Genomic DNA, 24959 nt, shown 5'->3' with positions numbered 1-24959 from the left:
TATGAGGCTTAAAAATTGGGCCTGTATACTTTTTCTCTTGAACACTTCTTTTGTAGAAGTCTATGTAGTGCCTATTGAAAAGTAGATACTTAAAGCATTGGCTTATCAATTTGACAGTCATTAACTCGATTCTATACTCCTGTAATGTTCCCAATAAAAAAGGCTTTAATGCTTCCCTCTATCTGACTAAACTTTGAACAGGCTTCTTTGTAAGTTTAGGCTCCTGATCTCCATTTTATTAGAGTAATTATTTTAGAAAACTTGTATACCTTCATTCTCTGCTCCTTTGAGATATAAATCTTTGCCAAATGAGGTGGCTCATGACTGTAATCCCAGCATTTTGGAAAGTTGAGGTGAGAGGATGGCCCAAGCCCAGGAATTTGAGACCAGCATGGCAACATAGTAAGACCCCGTCTCTACATAAATTAAAAAAAAAAAGCCGGGTGTGGTGGCACATGCCTATAGTACCAAATACTCAGGAGGCCAAGGTGGCAGGATCACTGGAGCCAGGAGGTCCAGGCTGCAGGGAGCTATGATCATGCTACTGCACTGCCGCCTGAATGACAGAGCAAGACCCTGTCTCAACAAACAAAAACAAACAAAAAAAGATATAAATCTTTTAAAGGTATCTTGCCAGTTTTGGCAAGAGATATTAGAGCTATCCTTTTCAAAAATAATCATCAAGTAAGACAGTGCCCACATCTCCAATCATTGTGGAGATGACAGGTAACTAGCTTTCTTAGCCACCATGCACCAAGATATAAAACTATCACCAGTAATGAAAATAGAAGAACATTTACTTTTCCCTTGGGTAAGGAAATTAGGTAAGGCCTAATTGGGTAGAGTAAAGCCAATTATTAAACACAGATGACCTACAATTTCCCAACTCCAGCACTTAATCTCTCTTGCCCTTTGCTTCAGCAGAGCTGTGTGTCCAAACATGGTCTATATTCTCTCTCTTGCCTATTGCTGAAAAAGTACTGGAATAAAACCAACATCTCTTTGCTCATTTTGTCTGGTACAATCTTTTCTTTAATATTCAAATATATGATATTTTATATGAAAGCATTTATCTTTAAAACTGCAAACATGAAGAATGTATGTTAGTGGCTAGTCAAGTTACATTTTTTCTTCACCATAGTGAAGAAAATTTCTTAATTTCCTTTTAGCCAACTTTCCACTTTTAACAAAAATCAGCTATGCCTCTCTGCTTTCTCTTTTCTCTTTTTTTCCACAAATATTTCACTTGGAAACCACCCAGCTTTGGAATAGTTTCCTGAATTTATCTGGAACATCTGTCATTAGCATATTCTATTAATCAACACAAGAATTACATAAATCTAATAATTACTTATGGTTCTCCCTGGCAAGTAATTCTAATTGTTAATTATTATAATACTATAAAATACCTATCATGAAAATAATTATCTAATATTAAAAATCAAATTATTTTTAAAACACAGAAATAAAATTACAAACAAATATATCTGCAACATAAAAAAACAGTATTACCTATGTTTGGTTCATTATGCATACTTTTTAGGAATCATTTTTAAAATACCTTTATCAAAAATAAAGTTCTTCTGGCACTATTTTAATTATATCTATTAAATGCATATTTGAGAACACTAAATCTAACAAAAAATGTAAACATCTTTTGGATTTAACATTTTGGGGGTGAATTATAAATATTTTTCTAAACTATTTGCATTATTTAAAGTTCTGTTCTCTACCCTTTTCTCTATGTCTTAGACCATTTATGCTGCTATAATAGAATATCTGTGACTGGGTAATTTACTAAGAACAGAAATTTATTTTCTCACATTTCTGGAGCCTGAGGAGTCCAAGATATAAAGTACTGGTGTCTAGTGAGGACCTTCTTACTGTGTTCTCACATGGCAGAAGGTGAAAAGGCAAATAGCGACCAACTTCCCCTATCAAGCCCCATTATAAGAAGACCTAATCCCATTCACAAAAAAAGAAACTCTCATGTGCTAATCACCTACCTCTTAAATACTATTAAGATTAACCTCTTAATATAGTATAACATTGGTAAAATCTAAATTTTGTAGGCAGTACGTTCAAACCATAGCATCCTGTATTTCTGACTGGTATTATTATGCATAATGGACTCAACTAAAAGTGACTTTATGCTGAAGATTTCAAATAATATATCTCTTGGAAACATTTTCTTAGCTCCAAAGAACAAGATAAAAGCACAAGTAATGTATTTGACATTCCCAACTGGGAATCCTGCAAGCACTTGTTTTATTCTTGGTCCTCTAACACAGGTTTCATATAAAAGGATTGTGTTAGGGAAAATGCCCATGAGAGAAAGTGTGGAGGAAACCAGAAAAGGCTAGGAAAACTTTCAAAGTTTGATGCTAGTTTTACTCTGCTTGACAGAGATAGGTTAGGAGCAAGCCACATAGACCATCAAGAACACTGAAGAAAGTTGAGGAAGACCAAAGCAGAATCTAGGAGTCAGCCATCAGAGGAGTCCTGAGACTTTCAGAAATAAACTATTGTATTATCCTTGTCATTTTCATCAATGGCTGGGAGCATCTTCTGGGTACCGTGGCCTCATAGGCTCAGAGAAAACTCAACCACTGATTTCTGAGAATGGCACTAGTGCCCTTGATCAATTACTCCCTGAAGTTGGAGACTTCAAGGGAATATATTCTCATGTTTAACACATACCTCATTCACATCCACCCACTTATTCTAGCCAGTAATTTGTTTTAGAACCTTTAGCTAAAACACATCATCAAGAGCTAAAGACTATTCACTCTGCCTCCTCATATGTCTTTTCTCTTCATGGATTAAGAAACTAATTAAGATAGTAAACATTTTCTGCTTTGAAGGCCAGTCTCTGTTGCTCCTATTTTAATACAAAAGCAGCCACTGATAATGCATATACAAATGGCATGACCATGTTCCAATAAAACTTTATTTACAAAACAGGTGTCCCACAAGATCTGAGCCATGGTATGTTTGCCAACCTTTGCTCTAAACTCACCAAAGTTTACTAGACAATACAATAATGATAATGTTATTAGTTTCACTGCTTGAAGGTTTTCCTTATCCCACTCTTTACTCAACATAGAAAACCTATTTCACCAGTTAAAGCATCTACATAACTGGCTTTCCCCAAACAGAGCAACTTTCTTACTATTGGCTGTGTTTAGATATAGTACCTTAATTTGGCCTGGCTACTGCGACAGGAACTTAAAAATTGAATAAATTTTTTAAAGATTAGGCTCATTCCTAACCATTAAAAGTAAGAATACTGTGAAATTTTATGTGACATCACAGAGGGCCTCAGGAAGAAACTGAAATTACTTTTTTTTTTTTAACAGTCCTTCAAAATGAAATGATTTAAAAAGTCTATAAGAGATTTAGTTCCAGGACTTGGGCTTAATTATATGAACAGTTTCTCAAAGATATATATTGTATTTGTTTATGCCTATAGCAAATCCAATTTGTTTAAAGAATAAACATATTTATGTGAGTGTGAACCATTAAACTAGGGCATAAAGCAATTGAAATATAAAAAATAAAAAATAGGTCAATTCGGGAGGCCAGTGCAAAAAGAAAGTTAAAGAATGTGGCTCAGGATAAATATATATTTATATATATATATATATATATATATATATAGCCATAAAACTACAGGATTCTCATCTTAAAAACTGTGTCAAAATAAATAAATGAATAAACAGAATGGGGCATTTAAAACAGGACATAATGGTCCCACATATTTTTCTCTGCACATTCCAATAAGTAAATAAACATTTATTTTTTCTTATAAACCGGAAGATTTATAGGCTATTGAAATTAACATAAAATTGAAATCTAAACCTATATTAAAGGAGAGACGCCAACAAAGTTAAATAATTCCCTCTTTAGAACCCTGCCCCAAATGCTGAGTAATTGGAGACACAGGAAACCTGTAATGCACACACATGTAGAAGGTGTATCTAATATGGAAGCACTGATGGAAAGGACCCAGAAATGTTGTTGCCCAGGCCTTACTCTAGGCCACTAACTCTTCTTTCTTCTAGCCAAGGGTGAGAGATGCATTCTATGGGAAGTTGAAACAAAGAATTATAGTCACCGATCCTAGCTTAGGGCAGCAATAATCACCTTATCAAAGGGCAGTCAATTGAGGATGAAAACCATTGTCAACTGCTTCCCCTAAGCTCTCAAAGCAACAACAGGCAGGATTTTATCTTCCAGGTCGAAAATTTGTATATTGTTCCTTGGAGAATCGGGCTACCCAAAATGATTATACAGATACGTATATTTGCAGATCCTTCAAAGAAGTTTGTGTGTACCTGCCCAAAAATCATATAAGGACATCCACTGTTTTAGTCCATTTCTGGCTGCTATAACAAAATGCCACAAACTAAGTGGATTATAAACAGAAATTTATTTTTCACCATTCTGGGAGCTGGATAGCCCGGGATCAAGGTACCATCAAATTCCTTATTTGGCGAAGATTCATTTTCTGATTCATATCTCACTGTGTTGTCACGTATATAAGAGGCCAGCTATGACTCTGAGATCTCTTTTGTAAGAATTCTATAATCCTATTCACATGACCTGTGACCTCATATGCTAAAAACCTATCAAAAGCACTACTTCCTAATACCATCACCTTGGATTTCAGTACACAAATTTGGGGGCAGTAAGAAAGGCACAAACATTCAGGTCATAGCTTCCACCAGTCAGAAGCCCTGTCAAGACTTATAAGAGCTTTATTTCAACCTTCGATGTCTTACTGATTAATAGTAACAGATGCCATTAATCACCAAACATTCAAGGAAAAGTTCTAACATGAAAAATATGAGAAGAAATAAACTAGAACAAAGGAAATTGTAGGGAATAGAATCAATGTAGACTGTCAAAATTGCCAAAATAAGTGGAAGTTAAAGAAATAGTCAGAAGAGCAGAACCAAAAGACAGAAAACAGAAAAATGATGATTTCTTAAAAATATCATAAAAGTATGTTTTAGGAAATATAAAACCAAAACATTCTAAAGAAATATATAGTAAATTTAGAAGTATATATCGAGCTACTTATAAATGAAGAAGGTATAAAAAACATTATTTGACAAGCTACTTCCCCAAATTTTCATAACTTATGCTCCCTTTCCAAGACAATTATCAGAAAAAAATGTAAATAACCCAAACAAAAAACATCAAGTAAAACAAATTTCATGTATGGAGTATTTTTCTTGTGTTTGTATTAAGTCCCTTGGACATTCAGTGCCCACATATCAAATCTAAAAATATTTTTTGCTCTAAAAATAAGCAAAAGAAAGAAAAACTAATTCTGGGAAAGCCAGAGAACCAGTAAAATTGATAAATAAATGCTTACTCTAAGAAAGCATTAAAAATTACAATCCAATACTGGAATAATATGAAAAATAAGAGTTATCAATAAAATAAGGTTTTATTTCTTTCTTGGTTCTCCTCAAGAACCTAGTTCCAAGATCAGTCATTTGCCAACGCAACCTATTTCTATTGTGATTGGCACTCAACACTCAGGTGCCTGGAAATTATTAAAACTAAATGAGTACAAAATTGACACTGTACATACTTGGTGGCACATTTTTGGCTCCATAATTTAATTATAGGGTGAGACTGAGCAAAATCTTAAACAAAAAAGCTATTTCAGATTATTGCACATATAGATACCCAATGAATATTTGCTGCAAAAAAACATTTACTTTAGATATTATGACTTCTGTAGATTTCCCTGACTTTCCTACTGCCTTGTAGAAGTATTGAAAAAACTGGGACTCTATAGTTTTTATAAATGTATATCTATGTGTGTGTGTGTCCATAAATCCTATGATATTAAAGTAAAATATCTTATAACTATTATACAGATGTAAAGTTGCCTTAGGAGAAGCATGGTAACTGGAATACTGGAGAAGTTAGCTGATGAAAGTCATAGATTCTGTACCATACTCATTTTCTAACTCCTGAGGTATCATGTAATAGTTTTTATATCAGAGTCAGCAAATTGTCATTATGAAGCAATTTCAAGCAAACACTTATTCCAGTTGAAATTGTTTTTGCTTCAGCACAATGGAGAAGAAAATAAACCAGTTTTTTAAAAAGGTAGAACAAAAGTAATTGGTGAAATAAACATAGCAATTAATACTGATGAACATATATAACTGAATTTTTCTGTTGTCTTAGTAATTCTTGAAAGGTGTCAGAAAGAGTGGCTGTCAGAAAAAGGGAAAAAGGCTCATAAACTTCACAACTGCAACTTCCACTCACAGCTCCTTTGCTAGTTGCATGGCTATAACTTAACTGCAAGCAGGGCTGGGAAGTTTGTCCCTATTCCCAGAAACAAGAGGATAAACAGATCTGGTGATCACCAGCTATCTAAACCACAATCTCTTTCCATCTTATCCTTCCTTCCAAACCAGGCAGGGGTCCTAAGCAGAATAGCATGTGCCAGTATCCCGTACATTTCAATGTTGAGAGAAATATGCAGGAAGTTGAATTCTAGGGAGAGATTATTTTAAAGTCTGAACAACTACTAAATAAGTGGTAATTTACTAGAAAGTAGTTCAATGTGGACTTGGAAAAAGATGAACATGTGTAAGTTCTCATCTTCTCTGCCAGAGGTGGAGATATGTCCCAAACAGCAATGCATACATTGAGAATGTCAGTCAAAAGTCTGCACTGAAGAGAGATCTTGAGATATCATTTTCTCTGACCACCACTGGAGGCATAACAAATGTTAGAAATGTGCTTTCATTGGCAACATTACTGGCATCCAAATAAATAGGTTGATTAAAATATTCTAGGAAGAGAGAGCTTTCACATTTCCATGAACAAGCTTTGAAAAGCTAGTAAGCTCTTCATTTGTATCTTTCCTTAAATAGCACATGGTAACTGACATATTTGGGGAATTTGGATTGCCTGATGCTGAATGTATAATTACAATATTTCATAGACATAATATTCAATATTATAATGAATGCTGCCACTGGAATATTGTTAGTTTTGCTTTTAGTTAGGGTCAGAGAACCAGATCCTAAAATAAATAAATAAATAAATAAATAAATAAAATAAAATAAAATAAAATAAAATAAAATGAGAGATCTGGAAAGGCACCAAGATCACAGAAAAGCAATTTAGTGTTGCTACTAAGTGATGTTTAAGAAATGATAGTATTTATACTGGCCTCCTGTCTGAGACTTGATTTTATCACAACATGGTAGCAAAGTTTGGTAGAAGAGACCTATTCTCACTATCTGCCACATTGATGCCAAAATCGCTAACAAAAAGATATTAATAATCGTGTATGTTCAATTGCTTGGTCACTTTGTATAATAACAAAGATCATGCAAAGGAATCAAAGAGCTGGACAGTAGAGCAGGTCAGGAGGGAAGACTCTGATACAGCCTAGGTGAACCTGAGGTTGGTTGGAAGGAAAGTCTAAGTAAGAGTGAGAGTAACTATTTCTGAATAAGGGAGACCGTGACTGCAGTCTGTCTTATTTTTATTGCATCTTCATGGCCTTGGTCTTGAGTGGATGGAAAGCCATTTGTCTGGAAACTTGACTAGGCAATATCTTCAGGCTATTGTAAGATCCTCTGTGTATACAGTAATATACAGTAGTCATGCTTATTCATGGTTTCAATTTCAAAGTCTTCAGTTACCTGTGGTCAACCATAGTGGGAAAATAAATGAATACAGCACAGTAAGATATTTGAGAGAAAAAGAGAAAGAGAGAGAGAGAACACATTTGCATAACTTTTGTTAAAGTATATTGTTATAGTTGATCTTTTATTATTATTTATCGTTGTTATTCTCTTACTGTGTCTAATTTATAAATTAAACTTTATCATAACTATGTATGCATTGGAAAAAACACAGTGTTTACATTCAGTACTACTCATGGTTTCAGGCATCCACGGGGGTTCATGGAACATATTCAACAAGGATTAAGGATGCACTGTTGTATACAGCAAATGCATTTGTCAACAAATATTCCCTAGACAAGAAAGCAGAAAAATTAGAAAAAGATAAATTATGGGAATATTTAAAGGTATGAAGAAAATAAAACCACGACCTGCTAAAAACGTTATAATTTTGGCTGGGCTCAGTGGCTCACACCTGTAATCCCAGCACTTTGGGAGGCCAAGGCGGGCAGATCATGAGGTCAGGAGATCGAGACCATCCTGGCTAACACAGTGAAACTCCATCTCTACTAAAAATACAAAAACAAAATTAGTCCGGTGTGGTGGCAGGCGCCTGTAGTCCCAGATACTCGGGAGGCTAAGGCAGCAGAATGGAGTGAACCCAGGAGGCAGAGCTTGTAGTGAGCTGAGATCATGCCACTGAACTCCAGCCTGGAAACCTGGGTGACAGAGCAAGAGTCTGTCTCAAAAAAAAAAAAAAAAAAAAAAAAAAAGTTGTAATTTTATTTCTGAGAAGTGAAGCCAGCTGGGCTTCTGGGTCAGGTGGAGACTTGGAGAACTTTTCTGTCTAGCTAGCGTATTGTAAATGCACCAATCAGTGCTCTGTGTCTAGCTAAAGGATTGTAAATGCACCAATCAGCACTCTGCAAAAACACACCAATCAGCGCTCTGTGTCTAGCTAAAGGTTTGTAAACACATCAATCAGCACTCTAAAAACGCACCAGTCTACGCTCCGTATCTAGCTACAGGATTGTAAATGCGCCAATCAGCACTCTTTGTCTAGCTAAAGGATTGTAAATGCACCAATCACTCTGTAAAAATGTACCAATCAGAGCTCTGTGTCTAGCTAAAGGTTTGTAAACACACCAATCAGCACTCGGTAAAAACGCACCAGTCTACGCTCTCTATCTAGCTACAGGATTGTAAATGCACCAATCAGCACTCTGTGTTTAGCTAAAGGATTGTAAATGCACAAATCAGCACTATGTAAAAACACACCAGTCAGCACTCTGTGTCTTGCTAAATGATTTTAAATACACCAATCAGCACTCTGTAAAATGGACCAATCAGCACTCTGTAAAATGGGCCAATCGGCAGTCTGTAAGATGGAGCAACCAGCAGGCTGGGCCAAATGAAGGAATAAAAGCTGGCCACCCAAGCCAGCAGCAGCAACCTGCTTGCATCCCCTTCCATGCTGTGGAAGCTTTGTTCTTTCGCTCTTCACAATAAATCTTGCTGCTGATCACTCTTTGGGTCTGCACTACCTTTATGAGCTGTAACATTCACCATGAGGATCTGCGGCTTCATTCCTGAAGTCAGCAAGACCACGAACTCACCACGAGGAACAAACAACTCCAGACGAGCCACCTTTAAGAATTGTAACACTCACTGCGGAGGTCCCCCATCAGAAGGAAGAAACTCCAGACACATCTGAACATCTGAAGGAACAAACTCCGGACACACCATCTTTAAGAACTAACACTCACCGCGAGAGTCCGCGGCTTCATTCTTGAAGTTAGCGAGACCAAGAACCCACTGGAATAAACCAATTCTGGGCACAATTCTAAAGAAAAAATACTAAACTGTTAATGTGGATGTTTTGTGTATAGGATATATTTAATATGTGCTGTTTCTATTTCAACTTTCAGTGATTGCTTTCATTTTTACACTAAGACAGCTTTACATATGTAAGGAAGGTAGCAATTAAGAAGTTATATTATCATAAGCACTGTAAAAAAATTAAACATTTAAAAATCTTTAATTATAGCATGTTATAAACTGTTTACTGCTCAGCCAATAATGTTGTATTAAATAAGAGATTATTGAAACATATGTTTATTTTCTCTAGGTAAAAGGGCTGCTGCTTACCAAACCAACTTGACACATTCTGATTTGAAGATATAAGTAAAGCATCAACAGCCCTGAATTGGCAAAAATCTATGTCCTAGGTGAGTTTTAAGAGTCAGTTACTCCTTAATCTCCTAGAGGTTTCACATCAAGCAACTCTCCTCTCACCCCTGTTGTTTACATTAAGTTTGTGCTTTTAACTGCTCTCTATTTCTGGCCATGATTAATGACATTCTTAAACATTTCTCTTTTTCATTTTGCCACCATAAAAAGTAAATGTTTCTCTGTGTTCCAATTCCTTTTCCCATCTTTTAGCTTTCCCCAAAACTATACTAAAAGTATTATTTCTAGACCTCCCTTTCTGCCATCTCTTTCAGACTGACTACTCTTTAGGATGGCTTGTCCTGCAAAAATACTGATTTTTTAAGAACGTCACATTGTGAATCACTTCCTCAGCTTGGTTTACAGCAGCCTGAAGAAAAATAGTAATTCTCTAATTCCTCACCCCTAAGTCTCACTGTTTTAGTGTGTGTGGGCTGCTGTAACAAAATACCTTAGATTGGGTCATTTATAAAAAACAGAAATTTATTACTCACAGTTCTGCAGGCTGGGAAGTATAAGGTCAAGGTGCCAGCAGATGTGGTGTTTGGTGAGGGCACTCTGCTGTGTATAGAACCTTCTACATGTCTTCACATGGTGGAGAAAACAAGCATCCTCCATCAGGCCTTTTTGATGAGTGTGCTAATCCCATCCATAAGGGTGGAGTTCTCAGCACCCAATCACCTCCAAAAAGTTGCACTCGTTAATATCTTCACCTTGTAGGTTAGGATTCAATATATAAATGTTGAGGGGAAACAAATATTCAGGCCACAGCATTTTGCTCTTGGCCTCTCAAAAGTCATGTCCTTCTCACCTATAAAATATATTAATTCCATCCCAATACCCCCAAATATTTAACTTGTCCCAGCATCAACTCAACAGTCTAAAATCCAGAGTCCCATCCAAACATCATCCAAATCAGGTATGGGTGAGACTCAAGGTATAATATATATCCTGAGGCAAATTGCTTTCCAGCCGTGAATCCATGAAATCCAACAAGTTATTTGCTTTCAACGTACAATGGTGGAACAGACATAAGATAAACATTCTCATTTTAATAGTGAAAAATAGAAAAGAAGAAAGGAGTAACTGGTCCTAAATAAGTTCAAACCCCAACAAGCAAAGAACATTAAATCTTAAAGCTTGAGAAAAATATTTTTTGACTCAGTGTTCTGCCATTTGGACACACTGGGATGAGATTTAGTCCCCAAGCCTTTGAGCAACCGACAGTGCAGCTCTCGTGGGTTAGATTACATGACTGTGGCTCTCTGTTACACACTGTTGACCCTACTGGTCTGGGTCTTGGAGGTGGCCTTACCCCAAGCTCCACTGGGTATTGCTCTAGTTAGGGCCGTGATGGCCCCACACTGAGTGATCTAGTGAATATTGCCCTTTAGAAGGCCTCTTCAAAAGGCAAAATTGACAAATATAATCCAATTGAATTAAAGAGCTTCTGCACAGCAAAAGAAACTATCATCAGCGTCAACAGGCAACCTATAGAATGGGAGAAAATTTTTGCAATCTATCCATCTGACAAAGGGCTAACATCCAGAATCTACAAAGAACTTAAACAAATTTACAAGAAAAAAACAACCACTTTCAAAAGTGGGTAAACTATATGAACAGACATATCTCAAAAGAAGACATTTATGCAGCCAACAAACATATTTAAAAAAGCCATAATCACTGGTCATTAGCGAAATGCAAATCAAAACCACAATGAGATACCATCTCACAGCAGTTAGAATGGCAATCATCAAAAAGTCAGGAAACAACAGGTGCTGGAGAGGATGTGGAGAAATAGGAACGCTTTTACACTGTTGGTGGGAGTGTAAATTAGTTCAACCATTGTGGAAGACAGTGTGGCAATTCCTCAAGGATCTAGAACCAGAAATACCATTTGACCCAGTAACTCCAGTACTGGGTATATACCCAAAGGATTATAAATCATTCTACTATAAAGACACATGCACATGTATGTTTATTGCAGCACTGTTCACAATAGCAAAGACTTGGAACCAACCCTAATGCCCATCAATGATAGACTGGATAAAGGAAATGTGGCACATATACACCATGGAATACTATGCAGCCATAAAAAAGGATGAGTTTATGTCTTTTGCAAGGACATGGATGAAGCTGGAAACCATCATTCTCAGCAAACTAACACAGGAACAGAAAACCAAACACCGCATGTTCTCACTCATAAGCAGGGTTGAACAATGAGAACACATGGACACAGGGAGGGGAACATCACACACCAGTGCCTGTCAGGGGGTGGGGGTTAGGGGAGGGATAGCATTAGGAGAAATACCGAATGTAGATGGCAGGTTGATGAGTGCAGCAAACCACCATGGTACATGTATACCTATGTAACAAACCTGCACTTTCTGCACAAGTACCCCAGAACTTAAACTATAGTTAAAAATAATTAAATGCAAAAAGAAAAAAAGAAGAAGGCCTCTTGTGGTGGCCATGCTCAATTCAAGAGAATTGATCTTCCTTACTCTATTAGTCCATTCTAATGCTGCTATAAAGACTGTCTGAGACTGGGCAATTTATAAAGGAAAGAGGTTTAATTGACTCACAGTTTTGCAGGCTGGAGAGGCTTCAGGAAACTTACAATCCTGGCAGAAGGGGAAGCAAACACATCCTTCTTCACATGATGGCAGGAAGGAGAAGTACTGAGAAAAGAGGGAAAATTTCTTATAAAACCACCAAATCTCATGAAAATTCACTCACTAACATGAGAACAGCAACACAGGGGTAACCACCCCCATGATTTAATTACTTCCCATCAGGTCCCTCCCACAACCTGTGGGGAATGTGGGAACTATAATTAAAGATGAGATTTGGGTGGGGACACAGCCAAACCATATCACGTACTCAGCTTATGATTCAAATGTCAATCTCTTCTGGAAACACCTTCGCAGACATACCCAGAAATAATTATTCGCCAACAATCTGAGTATCCTTTAACCCAGTCAAGTTGATATCTAAAATTAACCATCACACTCACCCCATACCCAGTACATCAAACTTCATAAAGACTGCATTGGAAATCAGATATTAGCACCCAAACTGGGTCATAAGAGGGTTGGAAACTTACAGCTAAAATAAGAAAAAGAGACATTTTCTAATTATAACAGTTTCTTAGACTTTGACACCACTTATGGCTGCACTAAAAACCAAAGAATTATCATTACCTGTCCTTAAAGAGACTTTTTATAATTTAAATATAAATCTTGAAGTGAGTTTTAGAAATATGCTTTTAGTAAAGAAATCCAGCTAGTCATCAGTAATGAATAATTTGTATCATCTGTCAGAATGTTTTCATTGTCCTTAATATCTTAGTTGATTTATTTTTATATCATCCTTTTTGTTGTGCTATTTTATTTTTGATATATTGGACATCTTAAATTGCACAGTTTGAAGTATTGTTTCTTTTTGACAATGACTTCCTGAGGGAGTTAGATCTATATATTAAAACGTGGGAAATGAAATGTTTGAGAGAAAATATGCTGGAATAGGCGACTCATGTTTAGGCAGAGGAAGAAAAGTATGAGTCAGGAGGCTAGGCAAATTTTATTAAGTAACTTAAAACTAGGAAATGAAGGTATAACAATATAAAGTATAGCATTGTTCAACATTTAAATATGGAAAAAATGATGTGTTCCAAAATACCTTTTAAAGACAATAGGATGGGCGGCCTAAATACAGGGAGAATTGAAAACAGACAATGCGGTTTTCGTACAATTTCCTTGTCTTTTATCATTGATGATCACAGGAAAAGGTCGTTTTAGAGAACTTCTGGATTTACTATAAACTTTCTGTGAAAGACATCACTTATACCTTTGATTTAATGCTGCTTGAGTAAGATCACATTGCACCTGAAAAGTTACTAAAAGCAAAAATGGTGCTTTTTTTGAATAGCAAACACTGTTTTTTATGAGATAATAAGAATTCTATAGACTTTCTTACCTCGTCAGATGTCTGCTGTTGGCTCTGCTTGCCAGACGTTTAGAGTTTACAGTGTTTAAATTTAGAAATGAGATTAGCCTTTAAGTTGGTAAAAATGTGTTCCTCTCTAACTTGAATTTTGCAATTTCTATTTTAACAGCTTTAGTGCTTAGCTTTTTAGTTATAATTTTTCTTGTGTCATATGAGGAAAGATGTGAATCACAAATAATTAAATATTGATGTATTACTTTTTTAGGCTGCAAGAATCAGACTCCCATAAAAGTTGTTTCAGTTGATAAGGATTTATTATCAGAGCATAACAAAAAAAGGAGAACATGGCTTTGACTGCCTCAAGTTGAAACTTGAAGGAAGTTCAGGAATATCATTTGGATACAAAACAGTTCTCAAGTTGCAGCAGTATCCTCTGAGGCCAGGGGATGATCTGGCCATCCTTTTGTTTCCTCAGCAGGCAGAGCACTTTGCTTCCTGCTCCAGCAACCTTACTTCTGCTGTTCTGGTGACTCAGAAGTCCTGTCTGCTTCCCACTGTAACTGTTCCTTCTGATACAGTAAACCTCTTTCTCCATCTCTGTCTCTGGTTCTGTGCAGCTTTCTCTTTGGCATGGCTGCTGCTCAACATCTCTTGCTTGTGTATCTGCCGGCTTTGGGCTCCCTCGTTCACTTGTGTCCCATTCTCTGTGATCACCTCACACAGGCAAGAAGGATCTGAGTGTGGTCCAGTCAGGAGCCAAGATGGTACCGTGCTATCAAGCAGAACTCTTCCGTGGCAGCGCCTAGGCCATGGCTATGCCCGTAAACAACGGTCCTACCATTTTCTCTGATTTGCTCTGTTGTGGCCAGGGTGGTAGTGGTGTGTACTAAAAGATTATTGACATCTAAGAGCCCTTCAGTCTTCACTATTCTTAGAATGTCAGAAAATTCAGAATCGTATATCATCTTCAATTCCCAATAACTATATTGACACCTGATGTAAGGAGAAAAATAAATGGTGTCTTCATAGTTTATTTTAAAAGAGCTGGATATATTATTTTTGTATCATAATTGCTACACTGTAGTATATTTCTATTTATTTTATATATTTTTATATCAAGTTGCATTTTCATTTTTTAATGTTTTAAGATAAATATGAATAGTTCTATGTGCAAATTTCCCAGAGCGGTATAGTTTTATAAGAGGATACTTTAATTAACTAATAAAACATTAATATAATAAAAATTGATTCCAAAACATGTAAAAATTAATTTTGCTTAAGTAGCAATGTTTAAGAGTGAACATTTACTTTATGAATATATTTAATTATTCAAATTATTAAATATATAAATATATATTAACTTATATACAATATATATACTTCATATATAAAAATATAGAAGTAAATAATTATTAAGTAAATATATTTATAATAATTTAATTATTCAAATTTTTATTTGTCTGAAGGAGAGGACAAATCTTGCCATTACGTCATACTCTATTATAGGGGTGGAACTCATGTGCTATGAAAGTATTATGTAATTGGTGTTTGTCAAAAGTGTATTCAAGCATCTTTTGTGAATGTTCAGTTTCCTCTGAAGGAAAATCTCCTATAAAATATATACAGTACACTAATACACTTTACAATATTGTAAAAAATGATGTTTCTCCAAAATCTGTTTATAAACGCTACTATCCAAAGAGCTCAAATGTACATTTAAAAAGAAATGACACTTGGAGAAACAAACGTGTGTATGTTTATGTGTGTGTGTGTCATAACCCTCTCTATCACCATCATTTTTCAGTGTTTCCAAATAAATTATCCAGAATTAAACCAATAAGCTTTTTTAAGACAAACTTTTCTGAGCTTTTCTTCTCTAACCTATACCTATCATTTTCTCTCACCATTTCAGGCACTACCTTCTGGACTATCAGGGATTTTCTTCTTTGCTATAAGTCATTTATTATCAGAGTTATGGTCATATAACCCCAAGTTTCAGATTAATTTCTAATACAGATTCTTCAATCTGTTGTGTCCCTTATTAGAGATCACTTAAAGATCTCAAGTTGCTCAGTGTCATATCCATATTGCTTATTCCTTAACTTTTGTCTTTACTGTAAATCAATAAGGTTACTATAGCCTTTTCATTACCAGCAGTCAAAAATTTTAGTTTCTTCCTTGCCCTACTTTGCCTGTTTCCAGATTTTAAATAGCAACTTCAAGATCCCTTGTTTATCTGGAACTGTGTGCTAATGCATGCTGACTCGTTCCCTATTTAAATCAGAGTTTTGAAAACAGTCCTAAGATCTATCCTTTCCTGATCTTATCTACTGAGCAGTACTTCTGAATATGCATTACCTGCTTACAGAATAGAATTCCCTGTCAAATAGTATTCTGTTTCATCATCTATCCTTCCCTGAAATGCTAAATACTTGTTTATATTCTTTTCTGGTCTCTTTTACCTTCTCTTTAGATTTCTTCCTTTTTGTTAGCTGAGATTATTCCATATAGAACCTTCGTCACTTCAACATTACTTGAGCTTTGGTTTAATTAAATCATTTAAGAATTTTAATAATAGGTTGCTAAGGTAGGTGCCCTCTATTTTAATAGGTATTGTTGGTGGTCTACACACAAAATATTCAGTCACTTTTCTTGATAATAACTAGTATAGTTCCTTAGATACATAGATCAATGAATGTTCATATCTCTATCACAATCATAAATTTAAATTAGTCTAAATCAAATCATTCTCAGTGCTTTGGTAAATGATGAATTTGGAATAATTTGTTGACACATTTTCGGCCAAATAAATGTGTGGAGATGTTTGTGGAGCTAGAGGTTTGGGGTGCAATGTGTGGTTACCTAACACAAAACAGACAAAAATAAGTTACATTGTCTTTTTTCTAGATGTGGTCACAGTTGATTGTAATATCTAAAATTACAATCTTTGTCTGCTGACGATTAGAAGGATAACCAAAGATGGATACCAACTAACTGAGAAAGAAGATGGGAAAGGAAGGTATAACCTGGGGAGGAAGAAGCTGAAACTAAACGTAAATAAAAAATAGATACATGATTTTAAAGACACACTCTAGTAATCAAAAACCCTAGACAAATTATTTATGAAAAGAAAAGTTATGGAATATCTCAGGGTTTCTAATTATTTTATCTGCTATTTAGAAACAATAAACAAAATTCAGCATTAATACATGCATTAAAAGTGAGGTCGGTTGACCTTAGTTCTTTTCCATTTTCACATCTAAAATGTACTGCTACTCCTTGATTCTAAAATTATACTATACTGTTGTATGGAAAAAAACCTCTAAAATTATTTATGTAATAACCAGCTGTGGAATTTTCCTGCATGTTTTAGATTTAACAGAAACCCCTTTATACAAAATAATTGGGAACAATTCTTGCTTCGTTAATCAATACCATTTATCAAGGTGAGAATTATAAAGCATCACATAAATATGTAATACTTTAATTGAACATAAAGAGCAATTTGACAATCTTTTAATACGGGGCTCTAATATTTTCTTTTTCTCTGATTATGATAATCTGCACTATTAAATATATTGTCTACAATATTCAGTTTCAATTTCCTTCATTAGCAATAAGAATGTAATGTTAACCTCCTAAATATTACATTCTCACCTATCCCAATTTTGACTTGGTTCATAGCTAATAAACTAATTTGTTGTTATTGTTCTTAAAACTACTTGCCTTATCAATCTCCAGTTGGACTCTTGTTTAGTTTTGTTTTTATAGTGAGTTGTGACAGTGATAAAGTTTTATAGTGATAGTGATAAAAGTGAGTTGTCAATATGTCAAGGGCTTTAGTCTGTATGTTTTCAGGGGCAAGTGTGGTGTGGCAATTATTCTGGTGAGTTTATTAAATGGATGCTAGTTAAGAAGATTTACCGTAGTTTTTATTTTATGTATATTTTATATAAACAAAATACAAATGAATAATGGATTATCTAGAGTTCTTAAAGTAACTTGCCATTAAAGATATTTAAATACTATTTTTCTAATGGTTAAATATTACCTATGTTTTCTTCCAAATTTATGTAGAAATAATTTGGGGTTTGTTGGCTAAAAAGAGCACACTTTTTGTTTACACAGAATATAATAAAGATACAATTTTTGATTTACCAACATCACATGATTATAAAATTATGACATGAGAGTTCAATATAAAAACTGCAAACATTCCAATGCTACCATTATTAGATGGGATTAAAGTTGTTATTGTGAATTACTTGTTTGTCTTAGTATTTATACATTTGCAGATTTCTTATGTTTTACCTTCTCTCTTTCCTTCCTCTTTCTCTTTGATGCCAATTTATAGAATGCAATGTTCAGTTCATTATTTTGATTTTTGCCTGCTGTTATAAGATTAATTCCAAAAAACTATAAATGTACATATTCTGGGACCAGAATATGGGTAATGAAAAATAAAATTAAATAAAACTGTTGGATGCTTTATTCTTTCTTTAGGCTGATATATTCCAGAACTTTCCAAGTATTGAGTTGACACACATAATTATTTAATTTTTAACTTCATATTTTTTCAAGAAGTAGCCTATGGCTATGCAGTATTTTACTATGTGCTAGATACAGTTCCAAGGAGCTTAAATATATTAAAAATTTAATAGTTTCAACATTGATATGTCATTTAGGTATTATTTTTATCTTTATTTTACAGATATGCAAATTTAGGCAAAGAGGGGTTGACCTACTTGGTCAAGCAACAAAAAAACAAGGTGGAGTCATGGCTCATTCTCAGCTAGTCTGTCTTTAGAATCTGTACTGAATCACTATGCTAAGTATTAAAAATACATATGAAAATAAAAGGAATCAATATAATTTTGATATTTTACAAATTAAAATAGTTTTGACGCTTAAATCCATTTTTATATTTGCATGCATAGGTGAAGAAAATATCAATATTTTCAAATTTTTCTTCCTCCCTCTTCCATTGTCTCCCTGAAGCTGCTATGCAAAAAGAATTCATGGGATGAGAAAAAGAATTATAAAAAATAATGGTAAGTTACTGTTACAATCTTGAAATTTCAGATAATGTAAGAGAAAAAGAAAGCCTTAAAAACCCATGTTGTTTTACTTAGAAATTGTACTGAATGAACAGAATCTATCAGAACAGGAATTCAAAAAAATTCCTAAAAGTAGAAAAACAAACAAAAATATTCTAATAGTCTCAAAGTAGGCCTACAGTTTTGGCAACTATAAAATCGTCAAACTCTAGTTGAGTACATAGAGCACACTCTCAGATATGACGTGCTGATTACAACATTTAGAAGTTTATGGCTAGCTTTACAAAAAAACTTAGTAATCCCAGCTACTTGGGAGGCTGAAGCTTGAACCCGGGAGGTGGAGGTTATAGTGAGCTGATATTCCGCCATTGCATTCTAACCTGGGCAACAGAGTGAGTGAGACTCCATCTCAAAACAAAACAAAAAACAAAACAAATGAAAAAAACGTGTACAAATATATTTGCAAAATAAATACATTAATTTAGTTGATTTCAAGTTAATTGTATTTCTCTTCTGAAAATAATTACAATATAATTTGCTAATTTTTGCTTGAGCTATTTTTTAAACCTACCCTGACACATATATCTTGGTGAAATTAAGTTGCTGACACTTTAAATAGGGCCTTAGGTTCTACTTTTAGTCAATCCATTATCTATGTATGCAGGTCACAGCTGGACTATGTAAAGGAAAGGTAAGTATAAAGAAGAAAGAAAGATAAAGGTAAAACCGCATTTCCATACTTGAGAGAAATCCATAGCAATGAGGAAAAAATGAATTGTTTATAAGGTAACTTGTGAGAATGACTTTCACAAGGGACATCTTACATTTTTTAAAGAAAAAAAAAAATTCCTTATCTGTTGTTGTTGAAATGAGTTTATGCAGTAGAAACAACTATATGAAACCCAGCACCGATGTCAGCTACTAAACTCCATCACGGGCTTCCAGAGGACGTTATAGGACCTATCTCTTCGTCTGTTGGCTCACGAAAACTAATTTGGGAAAGAAATAAACTAGGGGCATATGGATTTGAACAATAAATTCTTAATAAAAGAGTACACGAGCTTGAGGAAATAGTTTGCTTGAGCCGGCTGTTTTGTGAAAGAAAGCTGAAGTTCTGAGCCAAAGCATTTAATGACTACATAAACAATAGAGCTGAAAATGTCTGTTGAGCCAAACCTTCACCCAAGAAACAGGGTGTAGAAAAGGGTATGACGCTTTCCATTACTGTTAAGGAAAGCCCTGCTCAGTCAACCATTCCATTTGCCCCCTTATTGAAAAACCACTGTGTTAGGTCAGTTCCAATCCAATTATACTGAAGTGTTTGAGTTTAGGTTGATGCTAATTCATGAGAATGGAGAGGGACGCAGTACCGTTCTATAAGTCAGTGGTTTCATTTTCTAAATTTTCTAAATTTTCATTTTCTAAATTCTAAATCATGTGAAACAAATTCATTAAATACATAATAACTTGCATCGTAGACTTTAAGAGACACATTTTAACAATGAAATAGGTACTTGTGTCATTTTTATGCACCACTTCAAAATCCTCTGTCCTCGCCTTTTGCTTCAGCCACTGATAAAACCATTAATTTCACACAGCCTTTGCAGACAAAACCAAATAGCACCTCTGTTAAGGCCAACACTGCCTTGAGACTTGTGATCTTGACATGTAGATATCTTGAGAACTGTTCTACACTTGATCTGATGCAACCTAGAAATGAGCCAGCAATTAATTCTGTAGGGTTATCCTTGAGAAGGTGAAAAGGAGCCAATGATAAATGTTTTTCCCCTCCATTCTAGACAGCCTATTCTAAGACACATTTTATACAATTCCCCAGAAATTCACCAAGGATCCAGCATCGGTCATTCATTTTAGGGGTCAACTAAAATGGTGCATGCTTGTATTGACTTTCTTCTTCTCTGTTTTCTTCCCTAGAACCTTTCCTCTTTCTCCCCAAAATTTTGTCCTATACTATTTGCTTATATGAAAGTCTTTGTCTCATGCTCTGTTTCAGGGAACTAAGGCTAAGTAAGATAATATCTTTCTAACTGAGATGGTTTAGCTAGAATGGATTAAAGCAAAAAGCATCGATTACTCCCAAACTTGAGTATCAGGTGAAGTTCTGACAGTTTGTGACTTTGGTTTTTCTATGTTCATAGGTGGAATAGACTCAATCTTACGTGCCTTATAAGTTTTATGTGTAGGAGACCTGAAAAGAAGCCAGACAGATAACATATGGTAATCAATGTATAAAAAAGACATGGATAAGAATAGAAGACACCTGTAACTCAGAATTTCTAAGGTATTTATGCTTAAAGAAAAAAATAATTTGCCATTGAAACTTTACATACCTCATTCAGGGTTTTATGCAAACTACTTTATACTCTTAGAAATTAAGATCACAACACTGATATCCCTATTTTCAATGGTAGATCCACCTGCAGACCCTGTTTGCCTGAGTATCACCAATGGAGACTCAGTTGGAAATGCAGAAATCCCCCACCTTCTGCATTGATATCGCTGGGAGCTGAAGCCTGGAACTGTTCCTATTCGGCCATCTTGCCAGCCACCAATCATCTATATTATATTTTTTTGTTGTTGAGACAGGGTCTCACTATGTCACTCAGGCTGGAGTGCAATAGCAGGACCTCGGCTCGCTGCAGCCTCAGCCTCCAGCCCTCAGGAGATCCTCCCATCTCAACCTCTCAAGTAACTGGGAAGATAGGCACATGCGATGGTGCCTAGCTAATTTTTGTGTTTTTTTGTAGAGACAGAGCTTTGCCATGTTGCCCAGGCTGGTCTCAAACTCCTGGGCTTAAGCAGTCTACCCATTTTAGCCTCCCAAAGTAGTAGGATTACAGGTTATATTCTTATTCTTTATGCAGAACTTTTGAGACAGCTTAAAGCAAAAGTAGATTCAATTAATATAAATAGAAGTAGCAAATCAGAAAAAAAGTTCCCATGTCTGAGTTTCACATTTGTCTTTGATCTTCTGAGAGGAAAGAAAAATTAAAAAGGAATCCTATCATTTATAGGTTTCATTTGATCATAAAAGAGAAAGAAGTCTAGTGTTAAGAAATACAATGCTTTTTTAAGAACTTCAAAATACTATAAAATAAAAATGTCACCAAAATTTTACATAGCAATCATTGAATGAAATAATATATTCTAAAATAGCTTTACAATAATTGAAGTGATACATACTGAATTCCCATCTAGTATAATATCCCTTAACTAAGAGAATTAAGCACATCTCAATCCAGGTGAAATTGTGATGAATTAAATGAATGCAGCCAAACGATCCATGCATATGTTGTAATTAAATGCATATGTACAAATGAGATATATGTCACAGATTTTAGCTGCTTTGTTGAAGAGCATATTGGAAATAATTTATGTACATACTTTATATTCTCATTCTTTACAATATTTTAAATATTCTGAGTCTCTTAGGTAATCGTATTCATTCCCATTCAGGTTTGGTCAGAAACAGGATATCTGGCAATTCCAGGTATTACCTGGAGTGTGATTTTGTGTTTTTAATAAGGGTGTACACAAGCTTTGGAAACCAGATGGGCAAATGACAATGCTGGCATTAGAAGCCCACCCAGGACTCTCAACTAAATGAGAAACTACTGCCAGTTGTCCAGAATAGTAGCTCCACAGTAAAACAACAAAAAATTTTTTTTCAAGGGACTCCTTTGGATCTACTCAAACAGGAAAACTTGCATGCTTCTCGTAATTCTTGTATCATGAAAAACATAATTTCATCTAAGAAAATGTCAAAGGGGAGCATCCAATTCAGCAAATATATATAAGTCTTACTTTCTATAGTACACTGTACTCAGTGCTTAGAAAGCTCAGGGTTTGGAGGCAACACACAGACAGCCACAGCAACAGTACAGATTGTAATGTTAGAAAATACAGAGTGGTGTGATAGCACAAATGAAAGAAGACAAATTTAATGTCTTCATTAATGTCTTAAATATTTATATGCTTTATAAGAGTGTAAGAAACATAAATAAGAAAAACAAGTATAACAATTAAAATTATATAACATTCTATAATACTGTCTAACAATCTTTTTCAAGATATAACACATAAAGACTTTATAATATAATCACTGGAATCATTTATTCCCTTACTATCAATAAAAGGAAGACAAAGCGATATCATTTCTTCACCTCCTGCATAAATAATTCACTTCTCTGAGATATTTGTTCAAAATGTGTTTTCTGAGGAGTTCTTCCTGACTACAACACACCCTTGCACTCCTCATCCCATTCATCTTTCATGATTACTTATAGCACTAATCACCCATCAGATATTATATTACACACCTGTTTATTCTCTATTATACCACCTACAAGATAAGCTCAAAAAGCAGAGAGTTTGTTTCCAATGCTAGAAGAGTGTCTGGCATTTATTAGTTGTTCAATAAGAATTTAGTCAATGAATAAATTAATGTACTACCTGACTTCCTAATTTTGTCTTAGATTGCTTTTGGAAAATACAACCAATACTCATTGTATAACAAAAATTTCGTAAGTAAACATATATTCCACTATGTAAAGAAATAATGTATAGAAATAATCATAAATTCAGAATTTAACATAGTGAACTAAGCCTATATTTTGAAATAAAATCACAAATTAAGATAGAATAGACATAAACATATTTTTACTGGAGTTTACTAAACTATTTTTATGAAGGCATGTTTCAATAAAAGATACTGCAACTTGAAGGCCTTGAGTCTTGATAGAACAATGAGAATAAGAGATGACTGGATTTGTCAAAAGAGTTGCTTAGGCAGATAAATTTAGATAAGAACATCCAACAAATCCTTCAGTTAGGGCTCAGATGAGGCATAACTTTGTTAGTTGCTGAGAACTATATCAGATAAATCAGAAAATCTCCTTGTCCTTAAAGTAGGGCATTATATTAAATATAATTTTAATTTAATGTTCATTCCTCAAACATAAACAGTATAAAATTAAATCTAATATATGAGATAAGCTGTAATTAAAGCCTTTTCAGAGTGCCCAGACTTGTAGTCAATTAATATTTGAAAGTTATTATGAAAAATGTTCTAAGACACAGTGATATCCAAACTGAAGACAGTGGTGGTAGAAATGGAGCCTAACCAGACATAAGTGAAAGATAATTCTGAGCAATTGACATAGATGACCAACTTATTGCTAATAAGAGAAAAAGCAGTTCTTGTGACTGCAAGAGCTCTTTGACAACTAAATGGGTAATATGATGCTACCAATATAAATACAAACTCAAAATAGAATATGCAGTGGAAGTAGGTAATTAGTTTCATCTTCCTTTTACTGAGGTTAAGGCACTGTTTTCAATTGGGGATATGTATTGGATTGACTTTAAAACTTTGCATTCAAATTTAGTAAGGAAGGAGTTCATAGAAATATACTCCCTTGGGATTTTTATTTTTTATAATGAAATACAATCATTCAAAATCACACAAGTGAAGCTGAAATGGAGAGGACAAAAATTGCATGCCAAACGATGTCCCAACTTTTGGTACCTCATTCCTGATATCCAACTTTATTTCAATGCTACTAAATACTCAAATAGACAATTCTGATAAAACTTAAGAGGACAGATGGAAGTTCTATTAGTTACTATATCAAATTCCACTTACAAAAAATATTTTTAAAAATTAGTTCAATTTTTCACACATAAGATACCTGCTACAGCCCAATAGTAATTAATTTTCATTACTGATTCCTATCATCATGAAAAAAGTATAGTGAATAATTGAGAATTGGTGAAGACGTACCTCAAGCAGATTTGGTAAATAGATATTGATTAGAGGTCCAAACAGTAACAGGTGAAGAAGAAGAGATATAAACTCAAATGTAAACATTTTTGTAGCAAATTTATGTAGGGTTTTTTTTGTGGGAGAAGGGAGCAGGTCTATTTTTCTGTTGAGGTCATTGTGACTGGCCTTAAGCAATTGTTTTATTTAAACTTGACACTGATTTACATGAATTAATATAGCTATAGTATTGCAGATGTTATAACTTCT

Source organism: Macaca mulatta, chromosome 17, assembly GCF_049350105.2.
Source record: "Macaca mulatta isolate MMU2019108-1 chromosome 17, T2T-MMU8v2.0, whole genome shotgun sequence".
NCBI classification, from domain to species: domain Eukaryota; kingdom Metazoa; phylum Chordata; class Mammalia; order Primates; family Cercopithecidae; genus Macaca; species Macaca mulatta.
This window is presented reverse-complemented; position numbering follows the sequence as displayed.